This window comes from Schistocerca serialis, chromosome 4 (assembly GCF_023864345.2).
Source record: "Schistocerca serialis cubense isolate TAMUIC-IGC-003099 chromosome 4, iqSchSeri2.2, whole genome shotgun sequence".
Classification (NCBI taxonomy): Eukaryota; Metazoa; Arthropoda; class Insecta; order Orthoptera; family Acrididae; genus Schistocerca; species Schistocerca serialis.
Window position 1 is genome coordinate 393,641,944 of NC_064641.1, and position 16,671 is coordinate 393,658,614.

At 39.2% G+C, this 16,671-nt stretch overlaps 1 long non-coding RNA gene across 1 annotated transcript in view; it reads left to right on the forward strand.

Annotated features, from left to right (window-relative positions):
* The window catches only part of LOC126474954 (uncharacterized), a 199,642-nt gene extending 184,074 nt beyond the window's left edge, over window positions 1-15,568 (forward strand). The window contains exon 4 of the long non-coding RNA XR_007586611.1: window positions 14,841-15,568. This is a non-coding gene — a long non-coding RNA (uncharacterized LOC126474954). The remainder of the gene's footprint in view (window positions 1-14,840) is intronic.
* Window positions 15,569-16,671: the final 1,103 nt, after the last annotated feature.

Below are 16,671 nucleotides of genomic sequence, written 5' to 3' on the forward strand. Positions count from 1 at the left end.
ATGTGCCATTTTGGAGCAGATGAGCAGTTATTGTGGACGCGGTGCTTCACTTTAGTCGGAGCCACAGAGTGTTACTCGAACTTTCCGAAAAAAATGTTCCTAGTTTTGTCCAGTACGAAAAATTCATCGTTATGCGTGATATTTTACAAATAACACAGTGCTTCGATTTGGCACTGCCATCTGATTTATGGCTTAGTTGTAGAGCCAACTGTACATTTGCAGAGAAGTCAAACATGAGTCTTGTTATTAAGAGGGTCTGTGAACAAATTCAGGGATATGCTAATGCCTTTTCTGCAATAATCACTTATAATGGGGATGCGACAAACGCGTCTTTGTATGCTATTTTGCAACGGAGGAAATCAATTTGCTCTTCCTGGTCGTACTTTCTTTTAGCCATCCATTTTACTACTTCTACAGTAAGGTTAATGACTGACCCTATCCGCATAGCAGGTCTGAGAGAATTATGACAAAAACTAGATGTATCAAGCAATCTATGTGATTTCGCCAAATAACCATTCATCATTCGTAATGTGCATATAGAGAATAAATTGTAACATTAATTACATGAAGGAGAGAGAATAAATTCCGTGTGTTAGCTCACATGTATTCCGTTGGCATCAGCCGAGTCACCATGCAGCCTGGATAACGTGTGTTTGCGGTACTGTCTGCACACGAATCTCCCTGTTTTAACGACTCCAGTGTCTCGATCTGGTGTTCCTTACAGCTTTCGGGAAGCTTAATGGCCTGATACGTCTTTTAGTACGCGACATGCGAATGACAGCGCACGTAAATTGCAACAGTCGTCTAAAGCACAATAACAGGGGAGATAGGAGGCAGGCCCCGCGCCTCGTGACTTTTACGTCGTCGAAACTATTTAGCAACTGCCCAATCTTTCTCTTGCAACAAACCCGTGACCTTCTCGTATTTTCTCGAACACTTGTAGCCCGTATTTTATCCCACGACAGAGCGTTCGGTCCCTGTACGCCGGTGTTAGCAAAGAATTTGGACGCGTGGTGTAGAAGCTATCCCTACCCAGCGGTACCGTTGAAATGAAATGTCGTGTGACGAGGGCCTCCCGTCGGGTAGACCGTTCGCCTGGTGCAAGTCTTTCGATTTGACGCCACTTCGGCGACTTGCGCGTCGATGGGGATGAAATGATGATGATTAGGACAACACAACACCCACTCCCTGAGCGGAGAAAATCTCCGACCCAGTCGGGAATCGAACCCGGGCCCTTTGGATTGACAGTCTGTCGCGCTGACCACTCAGCTACCGTTAACCACTCGGGGGCTCACACCCATTGTCAGCAAGTCGAGTTCCAGATGGCATAAAAAAATTAAACTTTCTGTTTGCAGTCACAACGACATTCATCAGTTTAAATTACCTGTTTCAACCATCGCAAACATATAATGCCATTGTATACGAAAATAAAACATTATTTTAGCGAATGTAGCAGTCATAGTCGTCCTCTACTTCTTCTCTTCTGACTTTTCCCACTAGAGGGTCGTCGTTTCCTTCTTCCTGCAGTATCGGTTACGCTAACTGAAAGCTGTTAACCCCTTCTCATCCACTGTTCGATCGGTATACACTACCCGGTAAAAAAATTAGTACACCTGGAAAGAAGACGTCGATTTTCATCCGAAGAAGGCATATGCCACCTGGGGAATAATACACTACTGGCCATTAAAATTGCTACACCACGAAGATGTGCTACAGACGCGAAATTTAACCGACAGGAAGAAGATGCTGTGACATGCAAATGATTAGCTTTTCAGAGCATTCACACTATGTTGGCGCCGGTGGCGACACCTACAACGTCCTGGCGTGGGGAAAGTTTCCCACCGATTTCTCAAACACAAACATCAGTTGACCGGCGGTGCCTAGTGAAACGTTGTTGTGATGCCTCGTGTAAGGAGGAGAAATGCGTACGATCACGTTTCCGTCTTTGATAAAGGTCGGATTGTAGCCTATCGCGATTGCTGTTTATCGTATCACGACATTGCTGCCTGCGTTGGTGGAGATCCAATGACTGTTAGCAGAATATGGAATCGGTGGGTTCAGGAGAGTAATACGAAACGCCTTGCTGCATCCCAATGGCCTCGTATCACTAGCAGTCGAGATGACAGACATCTTATCCGCATGGCTGTAACGGATCGTGCAGCCACGTCTCGATCCCTGAGTCAACAGATGGTGATGTTTGCAAGACAACAACTATCTGCACGAACAGTTCGACGACGTTTGCAGCAGCATGGACTATCAGCTCGGAGACCATGGCTGCGGTTACCCCTGACGCTGCATCACAGACAGGAGCACCTTCGATGGTGTACTAAACGACGAACGGCAAAACGACATTTTTTCGGATGAATCCAGGTTCTGTTTACAGCATCATGATGGTCGCATACGTGTTTGGCGACATCGTGGCGAACGCACATACGCCATACTGGCGTATCGCCTGGCGTGACGGTATGCGGTGCCATTGGTTATACGTCTCGGTCACCTCGTGTTCGCACTGACGGCACTTTGAACAGTGGACGTTACATTTCAGATGTGTTACGAGCCGTGGCTCTACCCTTGATTCGATCCCTGCGAAACCCTAAATTTCAGCAGGATAATGTACGACCGCATGTTGCAGGTCCTGTACGGGCTTTTCTGGATACAGAAAATGTTGGACTGTTGCCCTGGCCAGCACATTCTCCAGATCTCTCACCAACTGAAAATGTCTGGTCAATGGCGGCCGACAAACTGGCTCTCCACAATACTCCAGTCACTACTCTTGATGAACTGTTGTATCGTGTTGAAACTGAAAGGCAGCTGTACCTGTACACGCCATCCTAGCTCTGTTTGACTCAATGCCCAGTCGTATCAAGACCGTTATTACGGCCAGAGGTGGTTGTTCTGGGTACTGATTTCCCAGGATCTATGCACCCAAATTGCGTGAAAATGTAATCACATGTCAGTCCTAGTATAATATATTTGTCCAATGAATACCCGTTTATCATCTGCATTTCTCCTTGGTGTGGTAATTTTAATGGCCGATAGTGTAGATGGTTTCAGCGTCGTCCTCCAACAGACAGCCTAGTGGCATAGTTACCACGGCACCATCTATGTTCGCCCTATAATAGGGAATGCTCACTGACGGAAGGCTCAGTGTGGTGTAAACATGTGAAGAAAGCAAGCAACCATGACACGGAGACGCACTCCTACTTCCTACAGCCAAGAGAATGAGTTTCAAATGGGTAGCCTTCCGAGTGGAGGGATGGTCCTTTCGGAGGATTGCCACATAAGTTGGACGTGCTGCGTCAGTTGTACAACTATGCTGGTATCAGATGAGGTTCTGGACGTTCACGCAGCACAGATGCCCGCCAACATCGTTGTATTGTAAGGATAGCAGTGGCAGATCGTGCAGTTACCACAGCACAGTTAAGAGGGCTTGTGAGCCCAGGCGTGTCAACAGGAAGTGTAATTAGCAGTGGGACTACAGCCACCCACACCTGTAGCCCTTCTTCCACTCACACCACAGCGTCGACGTGCACGGCCCGTCTCGAGCTGTCAGAGGATCACTTGGAATGGCGTGCCGCGCTCTTCAGCGATGAAAGCACATACTGCCTACAGGAAACAGATTGTCGTTTCCGCCTATGACGTAGACCTGGTGAGTGCTCTCTTGTAGAGTGCATTCGTCCAAGACACTCTGGCCCCACACGAGGCTCTGTGGTAACGGGCGCTATAAGCAACAGCCCTCGTTAAACTTTGATGTTTCTGGTGGGACGCTAGCTAGCGCTTGATATGTGCAAAACATTGTTAGACTAGTTCTATGCCATTCTTGCAACAGGAAGGCGATGCGTTGTTCCAACAGGATAATGCTCGTTCGCACACTTCCAGTGAAACTCAACGTGCTCTGCAAGATGTACAGCATTTTCGCTGGCCAACACGATCTCTTCAGCCGAGCACGCGTGGGATACGATGGGACGAGAAGTGACTCATATGACTGTCAACCCACAACTCTTACAGAACTACGGGAACAGGTCTAGCAGAAGTGGTATAACGTATCCCGGGACAGTATTCGCCATATGTACGATCGACTGGATGCCAGAGTTAACGTCTGCTTAGCCGTCTGTGGAGGCTCCAACACACACTAATACGGATATTGCAGCATGGGCACATACCTGGTATCTTAGAAACGCTTGTGTTATTGATGTATAAACGTAATCATTTCATGTTTTCCATATGCACTGTTGCAACAATTAATCTTGTGTGAATTAGAAACTTCTGAAAGGGTACACTAATTTTTATCCGCCGGTGTATAATTCCGATGATACAGGTAGCTGTCCGCTTTTAATTCTTCTCGGGTCCACATTAACACTTTATTGGGCCACCCGTCATTGCCCATTCTTTTAACACACCCAAGCAACTGAAGACGTTTATGCTCCAGTCACTTTGTTACGCACTGTGTCACTTCCATTTTTTCCCTATATTTTTGATGTTTTGATCTTTTCTTCGCGGTGAGACATATTCTCACAAAATCTAATTCCACTTAACTCATGCTGTCCATTCCTTCATCTTCATCTACATCCTCTTCCATTTCCACAATATTGTCCTCAAGTACATCGCCCTTGTATAGACCCTCTATATACTCCTTCCACCTTTCTGCTTTTCCTTCTTTGCTTAGAACTGGGTTTCCATCTGAGCTCTTGATATTCATACAAGTGGCTCTCTTTTCTCCAAAGGTCTCTTTAATTTTCATGTAGGCAGTATCTATCTTACCCCTAGTGAGATAAGCCTCTACATCCTTACATTTGTCCTCTAGTCATCCCTGCTTAGCCATTTTGCACTTCCTGTCGATCTCATTTTTGAGACGTCTGTATTCCTTTTTGCCTGCTTCATTGACTGCATTTTTATATTTTCTCCTTTCGTCAATTAAGTTCAATATTTCTTCTGTTACCCAAGGAGTCCTACTAGCCCTCATCTTTTTACCTACTTGATCCTCTGATGCCTTCACTACTTCATCCCTCAGAGCTACCCATTCTTCTTCTACTGTACTTCTTTCCCCCATTCCTGTCCATTGTTCCCTTATGCTCTCCCTGAAACTCTGTACAACCTCTGGTTCTTTCAGTTTATCCAGGTCCCATCTTCTTAAATTCCCACCTTTTTGCAGTTTCTTCAGTTTTAATCTACAGTTCATAACCAATAGATTGTGGTCAGAGTCTACATCTGCCTATGGGAATGTCTTACAATTTAAAACCTGGTTCCTAAATCTCTGTCTTACCATTATATAATCTATCTGATACCTTCTAGTATCTCCAGGATTCTTCCATGTATACAACCTTCTTTCACGATTCTTGAACCAAGTGTTAGCTATGATTAAGTTATGCTCTGTGCAAAACTCTACCAGGCGGCTTCCTCTTTCATTTCTTTCCCCCAATCCATATTCACCTACTATGTTTCCTTCTCTCCCTTTTCCTAATCTCGAATTCCAGTCACCCATGACTATTAAATTTTCGTCTCCCTTCACTACCTGAATAATTTCTTTTATCTCATCATACATTTCTTCAATTTCTTCATCATCTGCAAAGCTAGTTGGCATATAAACTTGTACTACTGTAGTAGGCGTGGGCTTTATGTCTATCTTGGCCACAATAATGCGTTCACTATGCTGTTTGTAGTAGCTTACCCGTACTCCTATATTTTTATTCATTATTAAACCTACTCCTGCATTACCCCTATTTGATTTTGTGTTTATAACCCTGTATTCACCCGACCAAAAGTCTTGTTCCTCCTGCCACCGAACTTCACTAATTCCCATTATATCTAACTTTAACCTATCCATTTCCCTTTTTAAATTTTCTAATCTACCTGCCCGGTTAAGGGATCTGACATTCCACGCTCCGGTCCGTAGAACGCCAGTTTTCTTTTTCCTGATAACGACGTCCTCTTGAGTAGTCCCCGCCCGGAGATCCGAATGGGGGACTATTTTACCTCCGGAATATTTTACCCAAGAGGACGCCATCATCATTTATCCATACAGTAAAGCAGCATGCCCTCGGTAAAAATTACGGCTGTAGTTTCCCCTTGCTTTCAGCCGTTCGCAGTACCAGCACAGCAAGGCCGTTTTGATTAATGTTGCAAGGCCAGGTCAGTCAATCATCCAGACTGTTGCCCCTGCAACTACTGAAAAGGCTGCTACTCCTCTTCAGGAACAACACGTTTGTCTGGCCTCTCAACAGATACTCCTCCGTTGTGGTTGCACCTACGGTACTGCCATATGTATCGCTGAGGCACGCAATCCTCCCCACCAACGGCAAGGTCCATGGTTCATGGAGAAGGACCGTTAGATTACAAACGCAAAATTACAATGTAACCTCAATTAACTTTCTGCGAATACCAACGCCCATTCGGACTTGACTAATAAATGAATTGTAATACTACAACAGACCAGCAGTTCAAGAAATAACTATCTCATATTCTGGAACTGAATCATATTTTCCTGCCGGACTGTTTGCCTTTATCGTAGATCCCGAAGCTTCTACATTGATTTTGAGACATTGCGTACAAACCAGTCATGAAATAGCTCACACAAGAATGCATCCAAGTTTCTTACAAAAAGTTTATAGTGAAATCTAAAAAGTAAATGCCTTACCTGGGACAAAATTTATATAATTAGTTTATTCCTATTAGTGTACATAAGTATGTAAACTGTTTTGTTTATTGAATGAAATGTAGGAAAAATGAAGTTGGTAAGAGTATTTTTCGCGAGAGGAAAGTCACGAAGTTTCAAAACAGCATACACTCCTCAGCAGAATGAAAAACTGAATCTGGAGCACATGTGTGTGACTTACGTAATATATTTTGATCTGAATCTTTTGTAAATCCAACCTGCCCCTATGTATGAGATGCATCCGGTACTATATGCTCGTCCTCATTTACTGGCTGCCCTCATATAAAATGTTCTCGTTATCTCAAATTCTCTCATTGTAGTTTAGTCACATATTTTCGTTCTACAATGCTCCTACGATGACAGTACTTAGCGAAAACTAATGTTGGCTTTATACGGATGAGAATACTATGTTACGATTTTAGACATACGTTGATGTCGTAATACAGCAGTATACACGGTGTAACATGTGTAACTGCGCACACCTTTATATGTGGTACTTACTTTAATATGTACACACATCAGTGTGCTGTTTAATTTTTATCTGTACCGAACAGTCTTTCCACAAACATGTCACGTACTGATGTCTTCTGCACAGTCGTACATGCACCACCAAGTGGACTAAGTCGGTACTGACTAACCATTTGGCGTTCACGCGTCCACACTTCAACAGCTGACCTGGTGTCCAGGGGAAAATAAACGTTGGTGGCTCGCCATTGCCACATGTACTGGGAGGTATTAACCAACCTAAAACAAAACTACTCCTAATAGCTATAACTATAATTCTGCAAATGAAGTAAATACGGATGTAACGTTGTTCATTACAGTGTCCTCAACACCAATAAAAGTATCTGCACTTATACCCGTTACACCCTGTATATCTCCGTCTGAGGGTCATTGACGCTTAGATGGAGAATCAATTTAATGCCATTTTCTATTAATACATGGACGACTCGATTCCCACACCACCAAATCTGTTATCAGTTTGACGTCTGTTAGAACAGACACGTATGGAATAAACAGACATACTTATATCAACTGTCATAGACATGCACATTAGGCAATATCAGAAGCTGTTTGATGCGAGTAGTTTGAAATCGACATACAGACGTCAGCTAAATTGGTACAATGTTTTCGTTAAACACCTGAAACATTTTTCGAATTTCAGACCGGTCATTCCACCCTAAGAATCGATAATTTCAAAGAAAGCTGTCAGACTAGTGGCAAAATACTTTCTCCTCGAGACGAAGCGGCGTTGCAACGAAAGCCGACCACGAAGACGACAGTGCTGCGTCATTTTCTGCTTCCTGGTCCGACCTGTGTAACGACTTTTATTTTCGGCGTCCTTCAGCGTCTCCCCGTGTTGCCTTTTAGGTCTGTTACAGCAGATACTTTTGTTTCATTACACTCTCGTGTTACACCTGGAATGGATTTCGTCATGAACAGGTCTCGCCCTTTTAAAGAAGAGGAATACGAAAAGACCTCTATCAGAATAAAATACGCTACAGGTTACGTTGTTGCTCAAAGTATTGCTTAAATCTTATCACGAAGGAGCCATTGGCAGAAAGACTTTTTCTCCGGTATGATACATCCATTTAATCAGTGTAAGACAATTTCCGTTTGGTTCTTGATACAATATTGACAGCACTGCTCGTGGAAGGACGGAAGATTAGAGTTTAACAATCCATCAATTGTAGATCATCGTATACAGGGCACAGGCTCGCACTGGATGCGAATGGCAAAGCATATCGACAATTCCTTTTGGAAGCAGCCATCCCAGAATCCGCCTTGACTGATTTAGAAAAATGAAGTAAAAACCTGCGTCTATGTGCCTATAAGAGTATGAGAACCCCGTTCCTCCACAGTACGATACTGTTGTCTAAACCAGGCATGGGCAACCTTTGGTGACCCGCGGGTCTCATTCAAATACTTACTTATTAAGCTCGTGGGCCGCCTGCTACATTGTGAACAATAAAAAAAACTGTGTTTGAGATTATTGTGCTAGAGATTAAAGTTTTATGAGATGTGAGTGCGCAGAGGAGGATGTGTTGGTTCTGTATGAGTGGACAAACAGTGGGGGAGGGGTGGGTGAGCGAAAACGTCAAGTTACCTAGAAACAATTGTGAAGTGGTACAATGTACAGTTAGCACATGAAATTGAAAAATTAGAAATACAAAAAAATAATCTGTTTTTTGGAATTTAAGATCAAGTTTTGTCATAAGAAAACGAAACTATGGTATCTAGTGTTGAAAAATTGGCAGAATCAGAGAAAACTATGAGTATTTTGCGAAAATGTTCGATGTGGGATATCAGATTAAAATATCAAATTAGGAGAAAATATCAATGATGGGAGCACCAAAGTTCAGTCTAACATTGACAAAAATAGTGTGAGCTATAACGAAAAGGCTATGAAATACCGTAAAAATGTAGCAGAAAGAGTATATTTAAACACATTTGAAATGTGACCTGATTATCACGGAAAAAGACTGTAATTTTATGGAGCTGACTCAAAATTGTAAACTAAACCTTCTCTCAAACTTAACTTCTGGTGAAAATGGGTAATTTAACAGAAGATTTGTAAATATAGAAATTTTGTCAGGAAAAAATCAAAGTTGAAGAAACAATTTGTCTAATTTCAAACTAAAAGATATTACTTTGTAATACAGTTCTATGAAGAAATATATGAAAGAAAAAGTCAGGCCAATGTCAGGTTTATGTTTCTAAAAGAATTTGATAATCTTATGTCAAAGCGCGAATTTAGGAACAGGTTCATTGTAAATTGGTAAGATGAAGTAGAGAATAGTAAACTATTAATTAAACCATAGTGAATGAGTCTCAAGAGGGTTCACATTCTATGTTAGTTATCTATGGGGCTCAAAGCCGTGTTCCACTATTTCACTTTTCATAATTCCATGCTGCAGTATTTTATCTTTTATATTTATCTATCCTAGCTATCGCTTCCGACATTTCTGTCCTGTGTTTCGTAAGTATGAATAATGAAATAGGGATTTTATGTGATGCACTTTAATGTTATGTGGAATTTTCCTAGTACATTATCTGTTCCCTAGTGGGCTTAATTTTTCATGACAGTAACCATGCATTAACTGTAATTTTTTAGGAAGCCTTAATTTAATATGACCCCACATTTGCCAACAATGTCATCACATTTTGCTTGAGTCATGAAATTTTTCTATAGTTTCTCAAACTGGAAGCACATGGTTATGTATCGATTATGTTTGTAGCACAGTTTAGATGTCATTTTGGTCGTGATTATGCTTAATTTCGTTTGGCAATGAATTTTGCTGGTAATTTTCGTGTCATTTAAATAAGTATTACGGTGTTGTTTTCAAGATTCCAGTTGTACTAAATTATCTAGTGTGAAGGATAGAAATTTGGACTTGTTTCTATTACAGCCATGTTACACCTTTGGAAGTCAGAATCTAATGATTATTCTTTTGGTATTATTAAGCATTGTATAAAATAGAGATCTTTGTAATAAAATGCCATAAGTAACAGCTTCTGAGGAGTACCCCATTCTAACTTTGAAGGTTTTTCACTTATTGAAAAGGCAATCATATCACATAAAATAAAAAATAAAAAGATCTTAACAGAAGTCAGTGACATGTGTATGTTTATGTCAGGATCTGGATGAAGAAATGGTGGAAATGTATTGGTTATAATGTTAAGAATATTTTTGTCCACAGTAAAGCAATATATATATCATTCACGATATTCTTAATTAGTTGTGAGCAGAAAAGTTACCATTACTGGACGAATGTTAGATCTGTTATACACAACTGTTCGTATTATTGTGAAATGTTAGATTAGTTTGTGGATTAATATTATGATGATGGTGGTGAAGTTTATTGTTGCGCAAGGAAGATTATGAGTTATAAGAAGTGTAAAGGGCTTATGAGGTATATGATGATAATTTCAGGATTATGAAGGGATAGACATGAAATGTAGTAGGTTGTATTCATTGAGTCTTACGGCATGTATTTACAGAATTGTGTAAGTAAGTTATGTGAGGAATGAAGGTTCAATTATTGGCAAGATGGAATGATACGTAACAGCAATGGATCTGGTGGTTCTGTGATGAGAAAGTGTTCAAATAACAACACAATAATAATATCAAATAAGTGGGGTAATGGGAGTAGTGATGACTAAGTAATAATTATGTGAAATTGAAATGCTCTTGCTGTCTGTATCTGATTATCAACAGAAAGCATTGCAGAAAGAATTCCTAACGGAAGAAATTATAACCATAATTTATAATGTAAAATTAAGTACAAGATTGGGGGGGCTGGGGGGTTTCATGATCGCAGAAAACATTTTATTGCTTTGACTAAAAGTGAATAATGTGATCAGAATTTTGTCAGACAACACTTTTTTGTAGCTCGGATTTCACTCAAGATAGTGAGTTACACTTGGTTTGAAAACTCAAATAGTACTCGAGAGGTCAAATATAATAATCTGATTGTAACATAACCAAACCTGAGTCTAGTAGAATAATATAATTCTACTGCAGCTTACTGTCATGATACGTATATTTATGCTTATTATTATTTCTATATTGTATTATATATTTGATTAATTTAGGTTAGTGATCGCCATATCGTCGATCGTCGGCTTCTAGCAACTCACGTGAACGTTGATGGTAAGTCATTGTAAAGCTAAGGTTGGCTAATCTGGATTGCTTTACTCAGCTCAGACTGCACTCATAACAAGAGCTACTTGTTTCTTCCTCTCAACTGCCATTGTCAACAAAGAACATTACATTGTCATCCTCGTAGTTGAGTGTATTAGCATGAGATTATTCACGTTATATTTTTCGTGTTTATGTCAGACATTGCTTATGCAGATAGTCTGACTTACACTTCGCTACTAAGCTAGGTTTGATGTTATGATGACGTGTTCAAGCAAAAAACTAAGAACTTTTCATTTTCATTCGTTGTTGGGAAACAATTATTTCTTTATCCAGGTAAACGACAAATGTGTGTGTTTACTGTGCTATGAAAGTGTTAGCATGCCATTTGTCCCGTAAAAATCGGGACTTCCTTTCTTTTGCTTCTGGTCCCTCGCCCCAGAACTTTTATTAGGACGTAAATAGGTCCCGTATTTTTTTACACCGTCTTCCTAAATTAAAAACTGAAATAAGGGAGATTAGAGCTCGCACTGAGGTATTCAGACAGTCGTTTTTCCCTCGTGCGATCCGCGAGTGGAACAGAGGGAGGGGGAAATATGACTTTGGCGCGAATAGTACCCTCCGCCCCACACCACTTGGTAGCTGGCGGAGTATATATGTAAATGTAGATATTTTTGTCCTTTTCTTTTGTGAGAAGTTGTGTCGCTTATCTCACTCACTGTTCTAAATCTTTAAAGCTTTCTATCAGCAATGAAACAAGACGAAATTTGCTGAACCTCGTTTTGACAGTTCTGATGTGTTGATGTTTGCGTGAACTGAGCTCTAATGCGTGAACGCAAATGCATATTTTCTTCCAATTTAAACTAAAAATATGCTTTCCTCGAAAAGACAAAGCCTACATGGAATGATTCTTATTTATGAAGTTCACTGAAAAATTTGCGAAGCCACATTTTCTATTGCATAAAGTGGAACTCGTATGCTGTTCAGCATGCTGAATCAAAGAAAATAAGCTGGATCTTCTGCTGCAGTTGCAACAACTTCTAATACCAATGACTTCTTGAGCAAAAAATTATGGGTAAGTTTGTTGCACACATCGAAAAAAATTATGCTTACGTTGTGTCTATTAAACTTGCATTTAAAATGTAAAAGAATTCCGGCATATACAAGCTTTATTAAAGGTATATCGTTAAATCAAATCCTTGATATTCATGATCTTAGAGCTTGTACATTAATTGTAATAACTAAAGATATAATATTATCTTTGAGGTTTACTTGGTCCTTCACCATAACTGCTGTAAGACATTTAATTAAAGCCCACTCTATATAGCGAGAATCACACGTCACAGTTACGAGCTTTAATTTGTATCAAGATAGGACGAATAAATAGTAAAAGCGTATTTTAAATAAGTCCTGGAAATGAAGAGGCTACTCGTACATTGGCTGCAACTGAGGGAACCTATGCCATACCATATTATGTGTCAAAATATAGCTACCTTACATGGACTGCACAACAAACGTCATTAAAAAACACTATGACATGAAGTTTAGTTTTAAATAAAGCAAGCTGAAACCATCGTTAACAATCCTGAGCCAATAACGACTATCAAAACGGATACAAGGATAAGTGAACAGACGACTGTTGTAGCGAGAATGAATACCGTAGCTTCCAATTCCACGAAAAATAAACGAAAAGTACACTATATCTGTTCAGAAAACATATAAAGATTCGTTTGACGCCTTCCTAAGAGACAATCTCCACTCCTTCCAGATGTGGCTTAAATTCAAAGAAATAGTATCGACAGCAATTTAGGGATCTATACGAAACAAACTAACAAACAGTGGACCCTAGCCCATGGAACACAAAACATGTCAGCACACTGTTGCAGAAACAACGTAAAAGGCATACCAAATTCAAACGAACACAAAACCACCAAAATTGATGCTACTGGTGCTATTGGTGCACCATTTGTCAGACGGCCTTTTATGTAGACTGATGCTAGAGAATTCTCTACTTGTGTCATAGAGACTTTTGATTTTCAAGATTACAGTGGTGCAGTGGTTTGAAACTGACTGAGTTTTAAAAATGGTGTATATGTAAAGTAGCTTTCTTCAAACTCTGAAAAAAAATTGTCCTCTTGTTTCTAAAGAAAAATGCTCATTGTTAGTTCAGGTTGCTCTTAAGATGAAGACAATGTTCAGCTCTTCATATCTGGGCAAAATTTCTTTTTCCAATATGAATTTTACAAAAAATAGTACAAAAACGTACTGATAGTCACTTGTACAGCCATATTACAATGGCAGCCACTAACTACTTTTGCAATATTAAAAACTTGTTAATGACAGAAAAGAGTGTCATCCTTCTCATAACAGTTGGTAAGTCTGAGAAAAAATCTGTTCTCACATTTCTAATTTACTTTTAACTACACATCAGTTTCTTTATTATGTACAAGTCAATACAGTAGAGTTAAAATTAATTTCATATTTACTAGAAATATAAGTTTATAAGCAATAAACAAATGTAAGATTTTTTAAAGAGTTCTTATTTCTGTCCTTATTTCTTTTCGTAACTCATGGTCGGATTTAAAAATGGTACTGTAGTTCATAAGTTTCATAAAGTTTGGCAACCATTCTTTAAAGTGAATGATACACATATGTCACTTACCTATGTGTATTCCTTTTTGTTGCAATGGGGGTCTGCATATGTTATGAGTTAGGAGGATTTCCTGTAATTCAGAAATCATACTGCTACTATGACTAAAGAATCTTTCACTTCAATAACAACATTAATTTGGAATCATTGGTAGAAACCGCATAAGTAACATCCATTAAAGAAAAATGAATAGAGAGGAAGCAAGATTTCAGAGTGCTTAAGGAAAAGAAACGTTATAGTGTGAAAAATTTTGCTATCATATAAAATTTGTTAATAAACAGCTTAAGAATCTAGTGTTCATAATAATCTGTGGATATTAAAATAGGTAACTGCCATCTTGTGCATAAAACTAGGTACATTTATCCTTTTACTCTAAGAATAATGGAAAATTTGATAATGAACAATAAGTCTGTACTTTATATGGTTATGTCAAAAGAGATGTAGTGTATTTCTTAAAGTGTAAGAACATAGTTGTAATTATAAATACTAATGCTGCTCATGATGATGGATGATGAAAATAGTTTTTAGTAAGCAGTATTATATTGAGAAATGAAGATGTCGTTTAAGACTGTAGGAAATGGTGTAACAATATTAGGAACTAATAATGTATGGATCATGGATATATAACTTACTCACTGTGCATATAGAAATGTTATTGTGTTATGCACGATCTGTAGTAATAGGTTTAGTAGAGTGCAAATGATTGTTTTATATGTAAGTTAGCAAACTTTACCCACAAATGATGTTTTTTTCTCATTTTGTACTATTGGCAAGTGCAAGAGATATGCAGTAAATCCCAGTCCATCCTAATGTAAAATGTGATAGGATTTGTATGTGTTCACATATGTGTCAGAAATGCCAGTCTCGACACTAATACCAGATATTCACTGTTGCAGACCACTCAGAAGAACAAACAGTTCCTGAAACTGAATAAAATCAAAAAAGGAAAGGGAAGAAACAACAGAAGGGAACTAATAAAGAAGAAATAAGAAATGAAAAGAGAAGAAAAGTCATAAACAATTAAATTTGTAATTTCTTTTTTGATCTGCAAACATTAACATCATATTTGAGAAAGGCTTTCCATACATATATATGGGCAGATTAAGACCCCTGCTTATTCAGTTCAGCGAACACCTACTCTGATTTCCCACTGAAAATTAATATTAATAAATTAGTATGTTAGCAATGATACATGGATATTGGCACAATCCCATCCATTAATAAATTATTCATGTAGTACGGTGAGAGGAGTGGCGTAATTGAGATGTACCTTATGTGTTTGGAATTAAGAGTATTTTACCGTTTCATACTGACATATTATAAAGAGTACAATACTCATGCAAATGTAACTTAAGCAGTGGCTTTTTCTAATTATTTGTGTTAAATAAATCAATAATATTATGTCAAGAACGCTAATTAGTAGACAATGAATGTTTATGCGTCTGGTTTAAGATATGAAACGCGTTTTTCGTATTTCAAGTATCTAATAAAGTATAGACCATTGATTACAGACGTAAATTACTTACATTTCCAGCAAAAACTGACAATACTTGATTAAACATATTTTTGCACAGCAAATGTTGTCATTAAATTCTACGTAAATGGGAGCAAGTGTTGGAAGAAAAATGAATGGCAAAAATGTTGAGCTAGACCGCTGTGAAAAGAATTTAAAATGAAAAAAATGTGAGTTTCGTGAAATTTATGAACAAAAATAGAGAAAAATACTGAGTACAAAACTATGAATAATTACAGTAAAAATACTGTAATACATTATAGATAATGTACTGAAAATTATGATATTGTAATGTACTGACTGGACTGTTAAATGTCAGTAAAATGACAGATGGATGAGGCTGCATTCAGTATGTATTTAGTGATCTACTGAATGGTTGAGAAAACATTACGATGCACGATTTGACTGTGGAACAAATCTCTTTATTAACTTATAAAGAGTCTGATACTGTTAAATTCGATGTAAGGAAGAAGTGGAACAAAGCTATACTAAAGCTATACTAACTTTTCAGATTTTGTCTTGATTAATATATTGAAGAAAGTGTGTTGAAAACGGAAAGAATTTCCACAGTAACAGTGTACTGAAGATTCTCGGTAGCATGTTGTGCAACAAATACACCGCAACCATGCCGATGTTGTTGTTGTGGTCTTCAGTCGAAAGACTGGTTTGGTACAGCTCTCCATGCTCCTCTATCCTGTACAAGCCTCTTCATCTGCGAGTAACTACTGCAGCCTACATGCCGGCCGCGGTGGCCGAGTGGTTCTAGGCGCTTCAGCTCGGAACCGCGCGACTGCTACGTCGCAGGTTTTAATCCTGCATCGGGCATGGATGTGTGTGATGTCCCTTGATTAGTTAGGTTTAAGTAGTTCTAAGTTCTAGGGACTGATGACCTCAGATGTTAAGTCCCATAGTTCTCAGTGCCATTTGAACCATTTTGCAGCCTACATCCCTCTGAATCTGCTTACTGTATTCACCTTTTGGTCTCCCTATACGATTTTTAACACCCCCCCCCCCACACGTTTCCCTCTAGTACTAAACTGGTGACCCCTTGATGCCACAGAATGTATCCTATCAACCGATCACTTCTTTTGGTCAGGTTGCACCACAAATTTCTCTTCTCCCCAATTCTGTTCAGTACCTCCTCACTAGTTATGTGATCTATCCATCTAATCTACAGCATTCTTCTGCAGCACCACATTTCAAAAGCTTCTACT